Here is a 21,631-nt window from a genome sequence, read left to right on the forward strand (position 1 = left end):
GGCTATAGAAAAGAATTCCATCTGCCTATGTCTGAAATACAGTCACAGGCAATACGCCAAACCCTAGGCATGATCTTGGCACATACATTGCCACATATTTTTGTATTTTGACTTGATGAACACTGCCTAGCCAATACATCCATCTGTCTATGTGAATGAAAATAGTCCCATGGAAACAAGACAGTAGAAAATATACATGCAAAACTTCTGTAAATCTGTTTTTCCATAATTTACATTTGAGGTTTGTGAACTCATAACCTTAACAAAAACAATGCATTATCAAAGAAGAAGACTGGCTGCCTGATGAACAATGGACTATTGGCCACATAAGATACAGTTGTAGCTTTAAAGAAAGTTACAGCAGTGAAATATATAAAGTTAAAAATATTTTTAAATAACATATACCAGCACTAGTTAAACAGAAAAACAGCAGTACCCCTTTCAGTGAAACAGAGAGCACTGAAATTGAATTGCTCTGATCTGCATCATAATTCAGCCTTGACCCTTGAGATCACAAGGCTACTACCACAAAATTTATCTGTCACAATAAATCTTAAAAGGCGAATGAAGAGTTTTTTGTAGTAGACCGAATGAGACAAAAGAGAACACAGAGAGTGGGCAGTATGCTTGTGACAGTGACAGACAAATCTGCTGGAGGTGGCTAGCTTCACTCCTCCGGGGCTGAAAATTTTGTCAACAGTTTATGCCTCAGTCTAATTACATCTGGAAACTTTGGGGAATATTCTACAAATATTTACACACAATGGAAGGCTGTTCTAATCTAAAGCACCTACACGAAGTGTGCAGACATATCTCCACGTTTCAGATTGTAAGTTCTTTGGGGCAGTGTGACTCAATGTATATATCTGGCACCCACCACGCTCAGAAAGGGGTTACTGAAAGTTCTTTATAGGAGAGAAAAAATGCCTAATTCCACCAGCTGTCAGTCTTCAGGGAAGGCCTGACAGACAGGCACCATTAGGGAATTAAGTATTTAAAAGGAAGCATTTGAGTTATATATGAGCTGTCCTTGTGTTGTCAGAGCTGCTGAAAACACTCGTTTGTGGTAGAGAAAATTCTGAGGTTTTATGCATACAAAAAGTGTTGTGGGAAAAATTAAACCCAAATGACATGTTCTGCGACTGTCTTTGCAGCCTTTTTGTTCAAAGTGAGAGAGAACATCATATCAGTCTGGAGCTGTAGAATATCTATTGAATAAATACTGTTCTATCTGGTAGAGCTACATATTTACTAAAATTAAATATTTAATTCTCATACTTAAATATTGGTGTTATATAATTGAAGAGTTCAACATTCTATACTGAATGAAAAATAGGTGAACATTTATACTACTGCAAGTTATAAAATACATACAATATATTAACTTTGTACAAATTACAGCAATATTTACAGGGTAATGAAGACTTTTGCTTTACAGCATAGAACAGTAAATGCAGCAGCCCTTAAATGATCTGTTTTAGATACCATATCATACGATACAAGAGTCTGGCATAAATTTGTAATGTCCCAGAGATCTTTGTGAATCTCTCCTTTTTAACCTGTGTTGTATTCTTCAATGCAAAGTTAACTAGGAAATGCTAGCTTACTTTCCATTTTCTTAAAAAAAGTTATTTTCTTGTCAGGCCTATGGAGGAATTTGTAAACCAAAAACTGGAAGTTATACATTTTTAACTCAGTAACAACAGAAATTGCTTTACAATATGGAAAGCTTGATACCAATTTAATTTTTCACTTATTGACAAAATAAATATTAACATACCATGGATACATTAGGAAACTGGCAATGGAATAAAGAGCCTCCCACTTCCAGGACAACAGTTTGAATCCAGACTGACTTGGTAGTAACATGAAATTCATAGAAAGTGCTGGCTGTTCAGTGATCTGTGTGAAGTGTGTGGATAGTCTAAGTCTTACTCTTATTAGACGCCTATGTAAAGCACATACAAATCACCACATTTGGCAACTTGTGGTAGTCTCAGCAGAGAGGCCAAGGACTGACTGGCATGGGGACTAACTACCTCTCTGTATTCTAAGTTGTCTATTACCTTTTGTGAGCATTAAAAGTTCACTTCGTGCAGAATATACAGAATATTTAGTATTTTAAAGATCATCATCATCATCTAAATTACAAATGACAAAAGCTTTATCTTGCAAAAAACTATTTTAATTTGTCTTGCCCACAGTTGTACAAATATTAAATATAGTGTAGTGAAACTGCTGAGAAACTAATACTAATGGGATGAAATTCACCCCAATTCAGAGACTTTCACACCACTTAAGCCCTTGGGCAGGGATTTGCACTGATAGCCAACAGGAGTTGGGCACTTTACTCAATGAGGCCCCTTTGAATATCCCAGCCTTAATGTTGCCCATGAGTCATGCACTGTCCAAATGGCCTTGCACAGGGGTCCTCTGCACTGATTTTGCATTTCACTCTCTCCAATTAAGTATAATAGTCTGAAATCTCTTCTGAGAGAAGAATCATCACTGGTTGAAGTTGCAGCTATGGAAACTATACTTTGTAGCTATTTTCCATTGGTGATAGAAGTGCTCTGATCACGGCAACTTGAGAAGAAGTAAATGTTATTTGTTTCCAGTTGTTCTAATTAAAAGCCTTCACAGCAGTATTCTAAAGAAAAAGAAATACTATTTCTCAAAGAGACTGGAAAAGGCCTTGTACTATAGGTCAAAGTTCCCTTTCATTATAAAATACTTTTTTTGGTGTGGGGTGTAAAAATAAGTTGCAATTGATGAGCAGACAAGCATTGTCATCAAAAAGCCTAGTGTTGAAAAGCTATGGTTCAAACTCAGTACAAAGCAATAAAAAGTAGTCTGAGTTTTTATGTTACTTGTTTAATTATTGACTAGGTTGGTGGGTGATAACTAGGTTATATAAACATAAACTTTAAAAAAAGAGTCCAAACATATAATAAAGTGTCTGGCATTAACCAGAAATATAGTTAAGTTACAAACTCCCCACAGAAAATAAAAACGTAAGTCTTATGTCAATCCAAAGACTATAGATTTTTATTGCATTATAATTTTGTGGCCCTCTAATAAAGGAACATTTTCTAAATGTAATTAAAACCACAAAGCTTGCCAAGAAACACCTGTCAGTTAACAGGTGTCACTATTATTCTAGGAGTACTTTTCTTATGATTTTCAAATATATTCCTTCTATTATATACCTATAAAAATCTACCTATTTAAAAAAGCCAACTATTTCCAGCACATTACAGAGCAGAGCAAAGCATATAATACATGGCAGAAAATAGACAAGAATAGATGCACCATTGTGTGTCACATTGGCGTATTAAAAAAAAAAAATCCCATACCAGAGCACAACTGGCAGTGTTTAAGACAACTTAATTTAAATTTAATATAAGGACATATATCATATTGCTAAGATATTTTTAGCACAACTTAGAGCTTAAATGGAACTTTTACCTACAAAGGTCACAGAAAGTGTCTAGGAAGGAAAAAAACTGGAAAAGGAAAACACACAATTCTTGATGTGTAAGTAAAGTCTGTTTGTTCCTATGTACATTGGAGAAATTGTTCAAAATCCAATCCCCTCTGGGGAACCAGGACCACTGTAATTACTGCCAAGGTCAAGGAGACCTAAAATGACTTGTTAAATAAATGCTGGAAAGACAAGTTAGAGCAGATTCAAGAGAGTTTTAACCTGTGCATCAATATTTTCTAAGTCATAAAATTCTACAGAACAGAATACATATGACATTACTTATTTAGGTCTGTTTGACCTCTTTTCCTGCTTTTAAACTTTAAGCACAGCCTCTTCCACAATTGGCAGGTTTCCTTGTCCTTAGCCCAGATGCACAGCAAATTTCAGAAGGGAGAACACTGAATTTACATAATTAGAATGAGAGCTGCATGGCATCATTCTTGCCATTCAAATTATGTACAAAACTAGGATACACAGAGTTGAAGGGCAAAGAAAAAGCCAATAGTACTTTTACTTCCTCACAACTTGGGATGTATATTTTGTGTAATTAGTTAACTTTTGTTATCATTTATTGATTTTAGCTAAACCATCCAAATTTTGACTCATGGGCTATACAGTGAATACAGGTTCAGATTCTGGGCCACATCTGTTAGCAAACTGCTGTTAACAGAAAGCAGATTTATTTAGTTTGGATGGGATGTGCTGTGTAGGCCCCCAGTGGATTCCAGTAATCAGCCTGTGGTGGGGGAACTACAGATAGCTGCAATGATGGAGTCTGATTCAGTATTAAATTGCCATGGGATAAGAGGTCCCCCCACCCCCAATCTTAAAATTCCTTTAAAGCCATCTGTATCCTTATGTACCTCCTTTAAAAAAAAAGAAAAGAAAAGAAAAAAAGGCTTGCTGGTGTTCAGAATGTGATTTTCACAGCCACCAAGCATGATCCACATTAAGTCCAAACTTCACCTTAATGTTAGGCAGCAGAAAAACAGAGCAATGAGTTGGAGTTAGAGATAGGAAGGATAGGCTCTCTCGTGCATGAATATTTCCAATGCTTCCTAGTTTCAGTAGGGTAGGAAAGAACCTATTCTCTCACTATTTCCTGCCCAGCTAAAATCAGGAAGAGGCCAGTAAACTAGGCTTTTAAAATTTTATTTTAAGTTACCCACTCAAGATTTGATACAGGAGTTTAGCAGCATTTTCATTTTATCTGAACCAGCCCTACTCCTAATAATGTGTAATAGGCAATAGCGAGATCGTGACAGGGGGAAAAAAAAAGGCCCAAGACTCACATCCCTCTGAAGTCTCCCCTTCTCACCAATGACTGAATGGAAAATTTTGTAACAATTCCTCAAGTGGTAAGAGCCCACAGTAACCAGCAAGGGGGATCCCCCGCCCCCACATCCATCCCCCCAAAAAGCCTGGACCAGAACATAGCAGAAGAAGTCAAAGGAAAAATTAGGACAGATTACGAAGAGGGTAGTAGTAAATGGTCTCCCATAACATCTGGGTTTGTCAACCAACCAAAGCACCAATCTAGTATAAGGCCAGGCCATGGCAGTGATATACAACCTCCTAGCGACAGACAAAAATGAAAAAAATCACCATTCGTACTTCTCCATCTTTCAGTTGCTTTTGATGCTGCTGATTGTAAGTATTGCTGACCCATATATATCCTGATAGGAATCAACTGAACTGTGCTAAACTGCCTTTTCCAGTTTCTTTCCAATAGATCCCAAGAAATCATGATGGACAACTCGTCATTGTCCTCAAAAACTCTCTCTCATATTGAGTCCTGAAAGGGTTAGTCCTGTCACCATTCTTATTCAAGAACTTTGTACATCCATTTGGGGCAATAACAAGGCAACATATGAGCCAGATGTCAGCAGAACAAAAATAGCACACAGCTCATCAACCAGCTGTATCAACCAAAAAATCCTGCTGTATCCTAGATATTGCAATGTTTGGGGAAAACATAAAAACAAAACAACCCCTTCCCCCCAAAAGCTGGATAAAGAAATGGAGGTTCTTCAAGATGTGTGGTCACTCTCTTTATTCACATGTAGGCATGCATGCCCTCCGTATGCCTGAGACCAGAGGGATTTCTAGCTAGTAGTGCCCATTGGTCCATGGCCACGTAGTTGCCCTCCTTCTGCTCTCAACCAAAGGTGTGGGGGGGGGGTGGACTGACCCTTCTCCAGTTTCTCTTCTTACTGCAAATCAGAAAGATCCAAAAGAGAGGGAAAGGACGATAGGTAATGGAATACACATAGGAATCGCAAATCTTGAAGAACCTCTGGTTTACAGGTAAGTAACCTCCATTTCTTTGACAGCTCATCCCTATGTGTAAAAATGAGTAACTGGTAATCAGAATTCAAACAGGAGGTAGGTATGAGGATACAGTTGATATAGATGTCTGTTATACTGCTGTCCCAGTGGCTGCATTTGCAGTAGAGGCCTGGACTGATGTGTAATGTTTTGTGAATTTGCAGATGGAGTGCCAGGTAGCCTCTCACCCCCATCCGGTGGAGGAATATACACCAGTTGATAAAGAATGATGCAGCCGGAGATCCACTTAGTCTCTGAGCACATACTTGTCCTCACAATCATTCCACTATAGCAATAAGTAATCTTGGTGATTTTATCCATTTCATTCTTTGCAGTTAAAATGCCAAAGCCCATCTGACATTGAGAGTGTGAAGTCTCCTCTACTCATGGTCAGGATGAAGGTTTGGGAAGAATATTAGTAAGTGAATATGTTGATTCATATGAAACTTGAAAATAACCTTGTGGATCAATTTCAGGTGGAGAAGAAGATGAAATATGGTGTATGTTTAGTCAGCCATGAGGGCTCCTAGTTCACTCACCCTTCTGGCTGATGTGATGGCGACTAGGAAGGTGAACTTTATGGAGAGGAGGGACATTGAACATGAGGCCAATGGTTCAAAGGTGATCTGGTAATTACTGATAGTACAAGTTGAGGTGCCATCGTGGTGTAAATTTCACTACCACAAGACCGTTCAGGAATCTAATTGTTGTTAGGTGAGTAAAAATGGAGTAGCTTTCTACCAGAGCAAAGAAAGCACTGATTGCTTCTAGGTGGATGCACAGTGAATTAATGGAAACCCCTAAAGGGATATCTACTGATTCTAGGGATAACTTATTACGTTGTGTCCATTTAGCCAGAAAGCATTTGCTAGTGGGATTTTTTCTAGTTTGACTGAGGATAGACTGAATGGCCTCTGAGCATGAATGTTCTAGGTCTGAGGACCATCCAAATATCACAAAGTGAGGTGAAGAGGATTGGGACTGGGATGTCTGGTCTTGCCATTCTTGTGAGTTACTACATTTGCGAAGGGCTGGATGCTGAAAAGAGGACAGGCTCACATCCACTAAAGGTCCAGAAATCAGAACTGTCTGGGCCCATTACAATGAACTCACCTCTGTCGTAGCAAATTTTTCATAGACCTTGTGGGATGGAAGGGAAGGCACATCTGAGGTAGTGTCCAGGGTAACAGAAGGGCATCAGCCCTGGCCCAGAGCAAATCTGGAACAATATAAAGGTGAAATTCTTGTTTGTCTGGAATGCAAACAGGTTCCAGGATGGTGTTCCCTACTGGGTGAAGATTTCATACACAATTCCATCCTGAATCTCCCGCTCATGGTCTTTGGAGAGGTGCCTGCTGAGATTACCTACCAGGTGCACAAAACACTCTGGTGGACATGTAGGAGAGAGTGTTATGTGGTTTCCTATGCCCCAGCTCCATAAACTGACTGCCTCTATACCAAGAGGAAGGGATTTAGCTCCACCTTATTTATGCAGAATACAATTGTCATGTTATCTGACATTGTCTGGACATGGCAGGACTGAATAAGTGGAAGGAATGCACAGCAAGCTAGGCAGATTGTCTTCAGCTCTAGTAGGCTGATAGGCATCCTGACCTCCTGAGGAGTCCAAGTGCCTTGCATGGTTTGACTGTCCACGTGAACTCCCCATCCAATGAGAGATGAGTCTGTGACAATGGTCATGTTGGCCTAAGGAAAGGAACCCCCACATACACTTGTTCCAGGTTCATCCAACAGACAAGACAAGTCGTGACCTGGGTGGGATTTGTTAGCTTAGTATTCATGTTAGCTCAGTCTGGTTTGTAAACAGACCAAAGCAAGCCTGTAGGTGTCAGAGGTGGAGCCTGGCAAACAGCATTACATAAGTACATGAGGCTATTCAGCCTAGTAGGGAAAGACAGACCTAGGCAGTAGTCAGAGATCTGAGAGTAACTCATCTTGTCAAGCTGTTCCTGGCCTGGAATCTTTCTATACAAAGGTAGGCCCTTGCTGAAGTCAAATCTAGGGTTACTTCTATAAAAGTCTATTGTCCTTGTGGAAGTCAAAGTGGACTTTTCTTTGTTGACACAGAGTCCCAAGGTTACCAGATGATGGAGCAAGAATAGAGTTGCAAACTGGACTTCCTGGCTGGATTGGTCCATCAGGAGCCAGTCATCCAGGAATGAGAAGATGGTGTAGCCAGGCATCGCATTTGAACTTCCACCACAGAGAAGATCTTTCTGAAGACCCTGGATGCTGCTGCTTGCCAAAACAGAAGTTCTCTGAATTGGCAGTGTTCTTGTCCTTCCGCAAATCTGAAGAACTTCTGTGGGATGGATGAACATACACATGAAAGTAATCAACCTTCATATCATGAACCACGTGCCCTCCTCCAGGGCAGGGATTATTGATGCCAACGTGACCAGAATTTTATTTGTGACTAAAAGCATTTAATTGCCAAAGGTTGAGAATGGGTATCCATCACCAATTTTTCCTGGGAACTATGAAATATGGGGAGTAGAAACCTTTCCATTGGTGCTGGGGTGGCACTTCCTATGTGGCCTCTCATTGGAGGAGAAAGTCTCCTGATGGAGAATCTCCTTATGAGAGTGGTCCCTGAAGAGGGATCAGGAAAAATCTACCGAGTAGCCAAAGTGGATGATCTCTAAAAACTGTTTTAATGCCTTCTAATTGTGGGTGGAAAGAATGAGGTGGTAACCAAAGATTTGAGGGGCAATAGGGAATAGCATCAATAAGGGTAGGCAGTTCTTGATCACCCTATCAAAGGTAATCCTTAGACAGTGGATGGAGTTGAGTAGGTGCAGTTGACGTAGAGGGAGCTGTAAACCAGGGCCACACTACAAAGACACACGGAAAGTGTATCTTAAGAAAACTGATGTGGACATCATAAACTGGGAAGAGCAAACCACCAACCTACCCCAATGGTGCCATATCCTCCATCAGGCAGCGGCCTGCTTTGAGGAGAAGCGCCTTGCCCTCGAAGCTGAAAAAGAGAAAGAGGAGGAGGAAGGAAGGAAAAAGAAATAAACTTTCTCCCAGCAGGCAGCTGGCTTGCCACAAAATGCCTGTACCTACTGCAGGCAGATTTGCAGTTCCAGGGTCAGACTCCTGAGTCATCTCAGGATGCATATGAAAATCTGTGGTAGAGATCATCCTCGAATCAAGGGATCGCCAGTCATCAAACCTGGGCCTTTGTGTCCTCTGGAGTTTGCATGGCGATTCAAAGGGACACTGGTGGTAGAATGGCTGAGGGGGCAGTCTCAGCTTGTACACCTGTTTGTGGTGTTTTCTCTTTGGGGCTGGGGTATAAATGCCCAGGGAGCGGAGGACTGTCTTAGAGTCTTTTAGCCAGTGTAAAACTTAATTCGTCTTTTTGTTGAATAAATTAGACTTGAAGGGTACTCAGAAGCTCCCTGGGGAGACCTGAGAACTGGAGCCAAGACTCTCACCTCATAAATACTGCCATAGCTATCCCTCCAGATGTGATAGTAGCAGCATCCACTCCAGACTGAAGAGAAGTTTTGATCACCAGTTCGCCTTCTTCAATGAGGGCTTAAATTGGGCTCTGTTCTCTTGAGTTAGTTTGTCCTTAAAATCCAAGAATTTGGTGTAGTTGGTGAAATCATATTTTACTATCGGGCCTGCTAGTTAGCAATTCTGACCTGATGGCTGGTGACAACTCTTCCATACAAGGTCAAGGAATCCAGAGCCCTTGTCTACAGGTGTTGCCTCAGGATGCAGTAGCCTGGATCTGTTGGTGGCTGCTTGTAGCACCACAACTGAGTGTGCAGAGAGGAACTCTGTTCCTTTGGCTAGTATAAAATAGCACCTCTCAGCCCTTTTCAGGTTGGGGGCACAGGAGAATGTCAAAACTACCCTGGCTGGTTCCATGATGCCCATTTACTGGGAGGCCCATTCGGCTGGGACCAAAAAGTTGCAAGATGTCAAGGAGCCTACATTGAGTATCTTGGACCTCCTTGAATGGAATCCCAAACTCAGTCACCACCCTCTGCAGGAGCTCTTGATATTGCCTGTGGTCATCAGGTGGGGATAGTGAAAGAGGGGCGATTGCCTCATCTGGTGAGGAAGATGATACATCCATCAGGACCTGTGCCAGCTCCATTTCTTCTCTCTTGTACTCCAACAAGTTGATTGCTGTCATCTAGGAGAGGGCTGGTGGATCCAGGGTATCTAGCATAATGATTCCATGGGCCCCAATAGGTTAAGTATGAAGGGTTGATTGGTTCAGGGGGACCCCATGGCACTAGGTACCCTGAGGTCCGTGGATAGTCATATCTGGTTGGAGGATGGAGCCCAGGCCTTCTAGAGTCTGTGTCCAAACTAACCTCCCTAAGTGGTAGTGATAGCTTGTCTGGAGAGAAAGTAGACTCATCTAGAGCCTCTGAGTCATCCAAAGAGAAAGTAGGTTCTGGAGCTGTCAATACTGATGGGTGAATACTCCAGCTTGTGAACTGGATAGGGGAGCATCCCCATCTCTTCAAGGTGGTTTCTTCCTCTGGTGTCAAAACATCTTTCAGGAAGGTCAGACCCGAAAGCAGAGGAGATTGAGGGTTGGGAAGGGTGAAGAGATCTTCTGGGGAGATATAGGTTTCAGTCTGCCACAGAGTGTGGGGGGTTCCAATAGTCAGGATTGACAGATCTGCTACATCCATGGTCATGGTGATCAACGGGTTCTTTCAGGGGTGGGTGGATACCACAGAAGAGTTTAAGCTGGAGCTCTTGGATAGCATCAGTAGATGCCGATCTTTTAGCTTATGAACCACAGCTGTAGTCAGTACTGATGGATGCTCTCTCCTTCACACCTTACTCTCAATGTTTGGGTGGTTTAAGTACAACTATGTCCTTGGAGACACACACATACACACACAAGGACTCACTTGACAAAGATTGAGACAGGGTGGAATCCCTCCTATTAGAGGCAGATCTGGAAGGGGATCTGTCCGTGTTTTGTGAGAGTGCCCTTTACTCTCATTAGAAGCCTTAGTTAATGATTCCTTGGACTCAGCAGCTCTGGCCTCGGCTCCTGAGCTTGTGCTTGGAGGGGAGTTTCTTGTCATTTGAGGCCAATGTACAGGGGGTTCTCCCTGGCCCAAATCTGACTGAGGTCTCATGACCTTCTCTACAATGTATTTCCTCAGTCAGAGCTCTCATCCCTTGTGTATTTAGGGAGGGAAGGGGCTGCAGATGCAGCACTAAGTGAACCTCTCAGAGGCAACAGTTAAATCCAAAGCAGACTGCAAAGAGCTACAAAGGGATCTCACAAAACTGGGTGACTGGGCAACAAAATGGCAGATGAAATTCTATATCGATAAATGCAAAGTAATGCACATTGGAAAACATAATCCCAACTATACATATAAAATGATAGGGTCTAAATTAGCTGTTATCACTCAAGAAAGAGATCTTGGAGTCATTGTGGATAGTTCTCTGAAAACATCCACTCAATACGCAGCAGCAGTCAAAAAAACTAACAGAATGTTGGGAATCATTAAGAAAGGGATAGATAATAAGACAGAAAATATCATATTGCCTCTATATATATCCATGGTACACCCACATCTTGAATACTGCGTGCAGATGTGGTCACCCCATCTCAAAAAAGATATATTGGAATTGGGAAAGGTTCAGAAAAGGGCAACAAAAACTATTAGGGGTATGGAACAGCTTCCATATGAGGAGAGATTAATAAGACTGGGACATTTCACCTTGGAAAAGAGACTAAGGGGGGATATGATAGAGGACTATAAAATCATGACTGATGTGGAGAAAGTAAATAAGAAAGTGTTATTTACTCCTTCTCATAATACAAGAACGAGGGGTCATCAAATTAAACTAATAGGCAGTGAGTTTAAAACAAACAAAAGGAAGTATTTCTTCACATAACGCACCGTCAACCCGTGGAACTCTTCGCTAGAGGATGTTGTGAGGGCCAAGACTATAACAGGGTTCAAAAAAGAATTAGATAAATTCATAGAGGATAGGTCCATCAATGGCTATTAGCCAGGATGGGCAGAGATGGTATCCCTACTCTCTGTTTGCCAGAAACTGGGAATGGACCACAGAGGAAGGATCACTTCATAATTACCTGTTCTATTCATTCCCTGTAGGGCACCTGGCATTGGTCACTGTCAGAAGATAGTATACTGGGCTAGATGGACCTTTGGTCTGACCCAGTAGGGCCGTTTTAATATTCTAACAGAGCCAATGCCGCTATTTTTCACTCATGGAGAAGGAGCAGGAGATACAGTACTTAAAACCTGGGATTCTGGGGCATAATCCTTGTCCACAGAGTGAGGCTCCCCAAGCAGGGAAGAAACTAAGCTATACTAACTATATTATAACACTAGAACTTCAACAAGACTAAAAACTATGTACAATTATATTTACAGATTCTGAAGAAGAAACATGGAGGTAGCTTCGGACGTAGAGGATTCCAACTCATGCCATGTGGCAGTAAGAAGGAACTGGAGAGGTACCAGTCTGCACAATCCATTATGTCCTAGGTTCAGGGCATGAGGAGGGAAACTGCACAGGTGCTTATGAACAGACACTGTTTGTTAAAATTCTCCAGTCTCAGTTGAGTGGAGAGCGTGCATACCTTCTTCTGGAATACACACTAGAACCATCACTCAAAGAACTACTAGTTAAATCTGAACACCATATACACTGAAGTGACGTGGAAGACCGAAGTATTTCAGAGGACTGGCAAACACTACCATCTTGCCTTTCCTCTATTCCTCCACCAGCAGCCAAGAAAATACATAACTTAGGGGCCATGCTCACCTCATTACTAATTCTGGACAGCTAGGTAGTAAGCGACTGCTTATAGCTCAGGCTAGTGAGAAATAATAGGTCAGTTTTCTATTAGATGACCAAGCTACAAGGGTCTGTGAATAATCTCTGAATGCCACAGCGCTGCCACTCTGCACCTCCCTCTTTCTCCATAGAGATGCCCAGCCTCCAGCTCATTTATTTGGCTAGGAACAGGATCTGACCGTTCCTATTTAAATCTGACATGTTTTATTTCTTTGTAGGTCCTTGTTCTATCCCAAATTTCTCAAAGTCCTAAACTAACAAATTTACACCTGTCCTCTTTGGGAATTGGTCAAAGCCTGGGTTACTCTTGCTTGGAAGGGTTGTGCTATTATTTATGTAGCACCAAAAGTATGCTAGGCACTTTACAAGCAAGTATGAACACAGAATCATTGACCCCAAAGAGTTTACAATCTTAAAAGAGTGCAGAGGTGAGGCACAGAATAGGAAGCACACGAAAAGCAAAAGGACTTCAGCAATGACATTATGCATGACTCTTGTTGGATCCATGTTTTTGTGTATATACATCTATTTTGTCAACACTTTTTAAAGCGAGAACTAGGTTTACAGGTATCGTGAAAGAAGTGTGTTTGAAAGGAGAAACTTGGAGAAGACAAGACAGATGAAGTCAGGAAGGAAACGCTAAGCATATGGGAACAGATGGAAGGAGGAGAAAACATGAGACTAGGAAAAGGAAACAAAGGGAATGGTCAGTCCTACCGCTTGTATTAAGCAAACTGGACAATTGAGAACAGTAGAAAGAGACCAGGTCAGAGAGGTAACAGGAGATTTAATTCCAGTCTTCATTTAAGACTGTAACATTCTCTTTTGCTATGTATACTGTATGTATGTTGTTTATGAAGGACAGCTAAACTCCTTAAAATGGGTTCCACCTAATGATGCTGGCTTTTGAATGCAAGAACAAAATAGAGCCTTGGATATGCTCTTCAATTACCATCTATATATTAAGATTCATTAAGAGCTGTTCTAATGCCATTCTTCTGTACCCATATAAGGAGGAAGAAACTGCATTCCAAAATTAATGAATGACAGCTATGCAAACAGACTTACTCAGAGATAGAGGGCCACATGCAGACATCAACTCAATGGTATTGTATCTTCTCACAGCATATCTGAATTTGACCCAAAATGTTGAAATAGAAGGTAAAGCTATTTTTAATGTGAAGACTTGTTCTATTAGATATCGTGAATTTATTTCAAGTCAAAATGAGGATCACCATTCTCTTTGCACTTATAGTTCACTTTTGCCTGAAGATCTCAAAGCATCTTACAAATATTACTTAAGCCTCCGCACTCCTGTCCAGGAAGTATTATCTTCATTTTACATAAGGGGAAAATTGAGATACAGAGAAGTAAAGAGACTTGCCTAACATTTCACAATAAGTCAGTGGCAAAACCAGGAATTCTGAATTCCTCACTGCCATTACATTGTTCTGACCACACTCCCTCAATAGTGAGATAAAGTCCATCTATTACAAGCACAGTGCTGGGAGCATATTAACTAAACAGGCACAGAAAATTTTCAGCTCTGCAGAAGGAATGGGATCAGATCTATCAGTGATGGAAAGTGGAAGAAAATCTTGACAACCTGTATGCCAGACAGTTTTATCTGGATGCATGAATTGGGATCTTGTCATGATCCCATATGATCTTAAAATATTCCAGACACCTCTTATGGGAATAAAAGTAATTACTGCTCTTAACATGCATAGGGAAGAGAAATGGCAAAGTGAGCAGGAAGGTACATCAGGCAGTCTGGCAGTACCTACAACATACTTTGATTTATGAAGATACAGGTCTCAGTCCTGTCCAATGATAAACAGAAATGCAAGACTTGGAGCTGATTATGCAAGCACACAGAGACAACTCTTATCTTGATCTTTTTTAAAAAAAACCCCACCCAGTGTTTGGGTGGACTGCATGAGCTCAGAGAACATTTCACCTCAAGTGCAGTTTTTTTGCCTTCTTATCTGCGCTAGCCTCTGGAATGGAGATGCGAGTGGCAGCGTTGAAACATTTGCAGCTGCTGGAGGGAAAAAAAAAGGAGAGTAAAATTGAAAAAGACACACTGGCCATTTAAAAGGAGGGGCTGATATTTTTGGGTTAACATGCAGCACAAGCCCAACTAACCCCCCACAACCAATTCTCTGGGATAATCGCTTCACCCCTCCTCCCACCCGTGTGGCTAACAGCGGGGATGATTTCTTTTCAGCCACAGGCAAACAGCCCAGCAGGAACGACCACCTCTGAATGTCCCCTTAATAAAATTCCCCTATTTCAACCAGGTGACCATGAATGATATTACTCTCCTGAGTATAACACAGAGAGATAAAGAACTGATATTGCTTGAATGCCATCAAACACCGGGACCGTACACTACCATTCTTTCTTATGCAATGATTCCAGACTATGTGCTACTGGCCTGGCATGATAAAGTGTCCTACCATGGAGGACGCAATAAGGCTGCCATCTCCAGAAACCTTTTGCAAAGGCCTTGGGAGTACCTCCAGGAGAGTTTCATTGAGATGTCCCTGGAGGATTTCCGCTCCATCCCCAGACACGTTAACAGACTTTTCCAGTAGCTCTACTGGCCGCAAATGCATCCCAAGTCTTCAGGGCAAATTAATCATTAAACATGCTTGCTTTTAAACTGTGTATTATATTTACAAAGGTACACTCACCAGAGGTGACTTCTCTACCTTCAAGGTCCGGGATCCTGGGTTGGGAAGGTGCTGTCTCCAGGGTGATAAACAGTTCCTGGCTGTCGGGGAGAATGGTTTCTCCGCTTGCCTGGTGTGCGCTATCATATTCCTCATCCCCAAAATCCTCATCCCTGATGCGTGAGACTCCCTTGCAGGAGTCCACGTACAGGTGTGGGGTAGTTGTAGGGGCACCCCCTAGAACTGCATGCAGCTCATCATAGAAGCGGCTTGTCTGGGGCTCTGACCCTGAGCGGGCGTTTGCCTCTTGGGTTATTTGGTATGCTTGCCTGAGCTTCTTAAGTTTCACATGGCACTGCTGTGGATCCCTGTGATATCCTCTGTCCTTCATGCCCTTGGAGATTTTTTCAAATATTTTGGCATTTCGTCTTTGGAACAGAGTTCTGATAGCACGGATTTGTCTCCCCATACAGGGATCAGATCCAGTACCTCCCGTTTGGTCCTTGCTGGAGCTCTTTTGTGATTCTGGGACTGCATGGTCACCTCTGCTGATGAGATTTGCACGGTCACCTGTGCTGATCAGCTTGCCACGCTGGCCAAACAGGAAATGAAATTCAAAAGTTCGCTGGGCTTTTCCTGTCTACCTGGCCAGTGCATCCGAGTTGAGAGTGCTGTCCAGAGTGGTCACAATGGAGCACTGTAGGATAGCTCCCAGAGGCCAATACCGTCAAATTGCATCCATGCTATCCCAAATTCGATCCAGAGATGTCGATTTCAGTGCTAATCCCCTCGTCGGGGAGGAGTACAGAAATCGATTTTAAGAGCCCATTAAGTCGACAAAAATGGCTTCGTTGTGTGGACGGGTGCAGGGTTAAATCGATCTAACGCTGCTAAATTGGACCTAAACTCGTAGCGCAGACTAGGGCTCACTAACTACAAGCTACGTACACAACTAAGAGAAACAACTGAACTAACTATATAAAAGGGATGATTGTTCTCATAGAGGCTATGAGCACAGGGAGAGAAGATTCCAACTCCGACCACACGGTGGTAAGAGGATCTGAGGGTGTGTAGCCCTGCAGGTCCTCTTTTAACATTATATAACCATATATACCTTATAACCCACATGAGGCAACGTAAGATGCATATGCAGGTCAATAGACATTGCTACAGAAATCTTCCAACTCTGGCACATGGCGCACACGTGCACCCGCATTTGAAATACATATAGGGACCATTGCTCAAAGAAGAATATTTCCATCGATAATAACTGAAATTAACATATAGGGAAAGTAAGAAAATGCTCCTTGAGAACTTAACTAAAGGTTGATTTAAGGATAATTACTTTGAATATTTTGAAATGTGTTTACAATTTGTGGATCAATAGTTATAAACTTTTAGCTGTCTTACTCTAAATGTCTATACCAATAATTGTCTGACCTCCCCACCATAAATTCCTGCAACTGTGAAAATTTAAATCCCTAAAAATAGGAAAAAATGCTTAAAAATAAACCAATTGCTATCAATCAAAATTATAAAAAAGTAAAGCTAGAATTCTGCCAAGTCTAACTATTTCAGATAGTTTCCAGAGGGGTGTATGCTGAATGAGTGAGGAGCTCCTGCTGGGGCCACACACCTTTATATGTATTTCCCACCTTTATGTGAGCACCCTCTCTTAAAATCATCTCATTTTGCATTTTCCCATGATTCCCTGGTTCACTTATCTAGACTTTTGGCTCCATTAGTAAAAACGTCACAATTTGCAAGTGGAAATGGATGGGAAAGAGAACAGTGGTGTAACACCAGCAGCCAATGTACTTCACCAAGTTTTGATGTAATTTCAAAACCTTTTATATTGGTTGGTTTTCTGAGAACAGGATTGGCACAAAATAAAAAAAAATCTTTAATAAAAACAGACAACAAACCAAAAATACTGGCAAATGAGAAACACAAATAAAATGAAGGAAAAAATGCAATCGGACTATAACGAGCAAAAAGAGAAAAATGTTCAGAGGTAAATGACACACTTACCCTATCCAATTTCCTCCTTTTTCATGGACATCCTGCAACTCTCCCTCTTTCTTAATTATGGTTTCAAGAAGTAGGTGAGGAGCAGAAAGAAAGTGACAGGAAGAGTGGCCAGTGATAAGAAGTTACAGTTTTACAAAAGAAAGAAGATTAAAGGAAGAAATCAATAAATAATAGAAATAAGTAGAGAAAGAGAGGTAATAATGAACAGAACAAGTGAGATAATAGGAGGAGAAAATGAGAGGACAAAGAAATGGCAGAAAGAAGTCATATAACAATTAAGATAGTGAATTTAACATATTTGTACTCCTTTATTTTATTATACTTCTCTAGTAGATATCCTATATCTCTAAGGTTTATTTTGAGCACTTATATTACTGGCAACTCAAGAGTCAAAAATTTAATAATTGGAGGAAAAAAGAGAAAAAAATAAATTCACTAGAATTCAAATAAAACTCTTGAACTGACGGGGAACTAGTGGTTCTCAGACATGCAGTCCCCACCTTGTAGCATATTTGGAGAACTGTCTCTTGGAATTTTTTTTACACTATTGGCAGCTATTTCCAGACCTCTGGTGCAGCTGGGCTCCTCTTTTCTTGTAGCAGTAGAGGTTGCTGGTGGCAGCACAAGCATTTCCCCTTTTGTATAAAAACAAATCAGTTAAATTATTGGGGAGCAGAATGCAAAGAATAATTGTGCTGATCCTCTTCAAAATCCTATGGCTAGCTCTATGCATAGTGGTGTGATCACAGTAGCTGAAGGACGATTATGTTTGAGGGGCCTCCAAGATATTTTTCTCAGACTTGCTCCAAAATGTTCAAAAGCAGCATATTTAATTTTTACCAAAATATACTATAAAAAATACTGATGGGGCTACTATGCTCAAGATTTAGCCTACCATTTGCCTCCTCTTTTCTGTTCATAAAGTCCATGTACTATTAACTCTGTAAAACAAATTATTCTGCACCAGCATCATATAAAAATATATTTAAAAATATACCACCAGCAGCCTAGATCTCACGGGCAACTTTAAAAGTGCTAGCTGAAAGACGGACAAAAAAATTAAACTTTTGATATGGAAACGGATTTCAGTTTCAAACTTGTAATGACTTGTTTAAGTAAAGGAAACTATAGATCAATACAATGAGACTTAAACTCAGGGATCCCAGTGCTCGGAGATACACCTTTGAAAAATCTCAATTCCTATGTAGACCACCATTTGACAGAAGAGTGCTACATATAAACTAGTCTTTCAAAATAAGTTTTTCCATTTCTTTTCTCAGCCACAGAAGACAACACCACGTTCACAACTATGCAACTCAGATTGTGAGGTTTCAGATTCTTATTTGACCAATGCCACCCCAAATCATAAACATAGAAAAGTAATACAGCTAATAAATACAATAAAAATAAATACATCATACCACACATTAAGGAGTTAAATCCATTTAAATGCACTGTGAAAAATATCAAGGTCAGCACTATAGCAAGACATTTAAAAAAAAACCCTATTTACAGTAACAGACTAAATAAAGTAAGTCCATGTGAGTAGAATTTTTTTCATGGTCATTAGGTACTATGCTGATGCTTGCTCTCACAGCTGGTATCATGTTATAACATATATGTATCCACCCAAGTGTGCTGGCTCCTGGCATCATTCTCCACCTGCTGAGAGTCTTAGAACACCCCCCACCAACTCTGCTTTCTTCTAGGTGTGGAGATAAATAAAACCCCTTCTGTGGAGAATGAGGAAGTTACCTGTGTGATATTATCCTGCTTGAATGCATAGAGTTAAATCAGAGGAGGCTGTGTTTAGGGGCAGACCAACAGGAACCGAAACAATGGCAAAGTTAAGACTCCTTAAGGGAACAATGGAGGAGAACTATTAATTAGGCTCCCATGAGGCTGGTATGGTTTACTCTTCACAAAGCTGAAACCCTGGGATCAAATGGGATCCTAAATGTTAAAAGATGCTGGCTTTGGGAAGGAGGGAGGGCTGCCCAGAGAGTGCTGGTGAGAGCTGATAGGCATACAAGAAGAAACACAGAGACAGAGAGAGTATACTGTGAGAAGGACAGTCTGCTTCTCCAACCCAGAGATGGATATTAGCTTTGCTGAGGGTACTTACAAATGATTGCAAGCAAAGATTAAGCTGTAGTTGGGGCGGGGGGGGGGGGGAGAGAAGAGAGAGAGAATTTTATTGTTTTAGTCCTTTTGCTTTGCATGTTATGTACATTTGGGTGAAGGAATAAATAATGCTTTGTTTTAACGAAGAGGTTTTTGAGTCACTTTACTCAGTTACTGTCTGTCACAGGTCCCTTAGAGGCAAAGGGTTTACAGTGCCAAACTCAGTTGGGCCTGTTGGGTTAATATGGTTGGGAAATAGGCAAGCTGCAGCCCAATGATCCAGTCTAAGAGTGGATCCAAAAGGATCCATCCAGAGGGGAAGGTACTACAGGATGCCAGTCCTGTCATTTGAAGAGTACACTCAAGAAGACCAAAAAGGGAACTAAAGCACAGCTTGCCATATAACGGAGACCTCCCAAATACAATACATAAACTAAATCCAAGCCTTGGCTCACCTTGTAGCAGTACTACAGAGGCAGACCTAGGAGAAGCATAATAGAAGTATGGTATTACTACGCTCCTATTGCGGCTCTCTTATCTAGAATCCTGGTAGCACTGTAAAGCCAGCTACTTTCTTATCATACTCATTTCTAACAGTGTCCACCCATAGCATTTGGGTGCCTTTAAATACATATTCCATGCCCTCCAGATTGAGCAAAGCTCTCCAGTCTAGCCTTTTCCTCCACACTTTTTACTCTGGATTTGGAGGAACCTTGCCCATCCATTAGAAAAACATCTGCATGAAAAGGCAAATCTTGCAATGTGCCTTGAAGGTGGCAAAACTTTATCTCAGCTGGAAACAGGTTCCAAAATCATGAGCCCTCTGCAAAGAATGAACTATCCCTGGTTCCCATTAAGTGTACCCTGAGGCTTTGCCAAGGATTTCATTGCTTGCAGTATGTTAATGCAAGTACCCAACAATCAGGAAAAGAGGATTTATTAGAGAGAGGCCATCACACATTATATGAGTAACAAACACATTCATGAGGCTGACACAAAGAAAAGAGAAGAGAGTTTTCAAAATGATTTATTCATTCACAGATTAATAGACTTTAAGGCTAGCAGAGAATACTGTGATCGTGTAGTCTGACCTAGTCATAGACTTATTCAGACCAGGTGATTCTTACATCAAGACCACAGCTTTTGGCTGTGCTAGAGAATATCTTTTACAAAGACATACAGTCTTGATTTGAAGACTTCAAGTGACTCAGAATCCACCATATCCCTAAGTAAATTATTTAAACAGCTAATTACCCCACTTTAAAATGTGCCTTATTTCTAGTCTGATTATTCATTAGCATCCTATGACATCACTTACTGTAATCTGTGACCATCCATTTGCTAGTTCCTATATTTCTTGAAAGAAAAATAAAGGTTACTTACTTGTAACTGCAGTTGTTCGAGACGGTTCTGCACATTTACACTTATGGGTACGGTGCTGCCTTGCGGTGCCTTGCAGTAGAAACTTTGTCTAGCAATGTCAGCTTTCCCCCCCAAGAAATATCAACAAATTAATTGTCTGGTTGATGTGAAAGAACCCCCTTAGGTAAGAACCTGGGATCAGGTCTGAGAACTACCTTTTTCTTACGAAAAGAAGTGAAAGGAGGATCAGCTATGAGGGCATTCAATTCACTCACTCTCCTGAATGACATGATGGCACTAATGAAAACCATTCTGAGATAAATGATAGAGAGAACACTCAGCCAAGGGTTGAAAGGATGGTTTCATCAGCACACCAGGAATGGAAGCAGATACTGGGAAAGTCAGGTTTTCCCTTCATCCATGCCTGAAATCTGGTCCACTTTAAGTGCTAACAGCTTCTGGTGGACTGTTTTCTATAGTTAATTGGTATATCCTGCACAGACAAAGAACATGACTCAAGAGAGTCAAAGTCCGATCGCCATGCTGTCAGGTGAAGAGACAGTAGGTTCTGGTCCTCCTGCTGAGACAAAAGGTCTGGAGACAGAGAAAGACACAAAGATTCTGCTGGACAGTTGCAGGGGATCAGTAAACCACTGCTGATGTGGCCAAGTTGGGGCAATGTGAATCATCCTTGCCCTGTCCTGATGCATCTTTCTCACTACCATCTCAATCAGTGGGAAAGGAGCAAAGGCATACATCAAACCCT

Source organism: Lepidochelys kempii, chromosome 1 (assembly GCF_965140265.1).
Source record: "Lepidochelys kempii isolate rLepKem1 chromosome 1, rLepKem1.hap2, whole genome shotgun sequence".
In the NCBI taxonomy this organism is placed as follows: Eukaryota; Metazoa; Chordata; order Testudines; family Cheloniidae; genus Lepidochelys; species Lepidochelys kempii.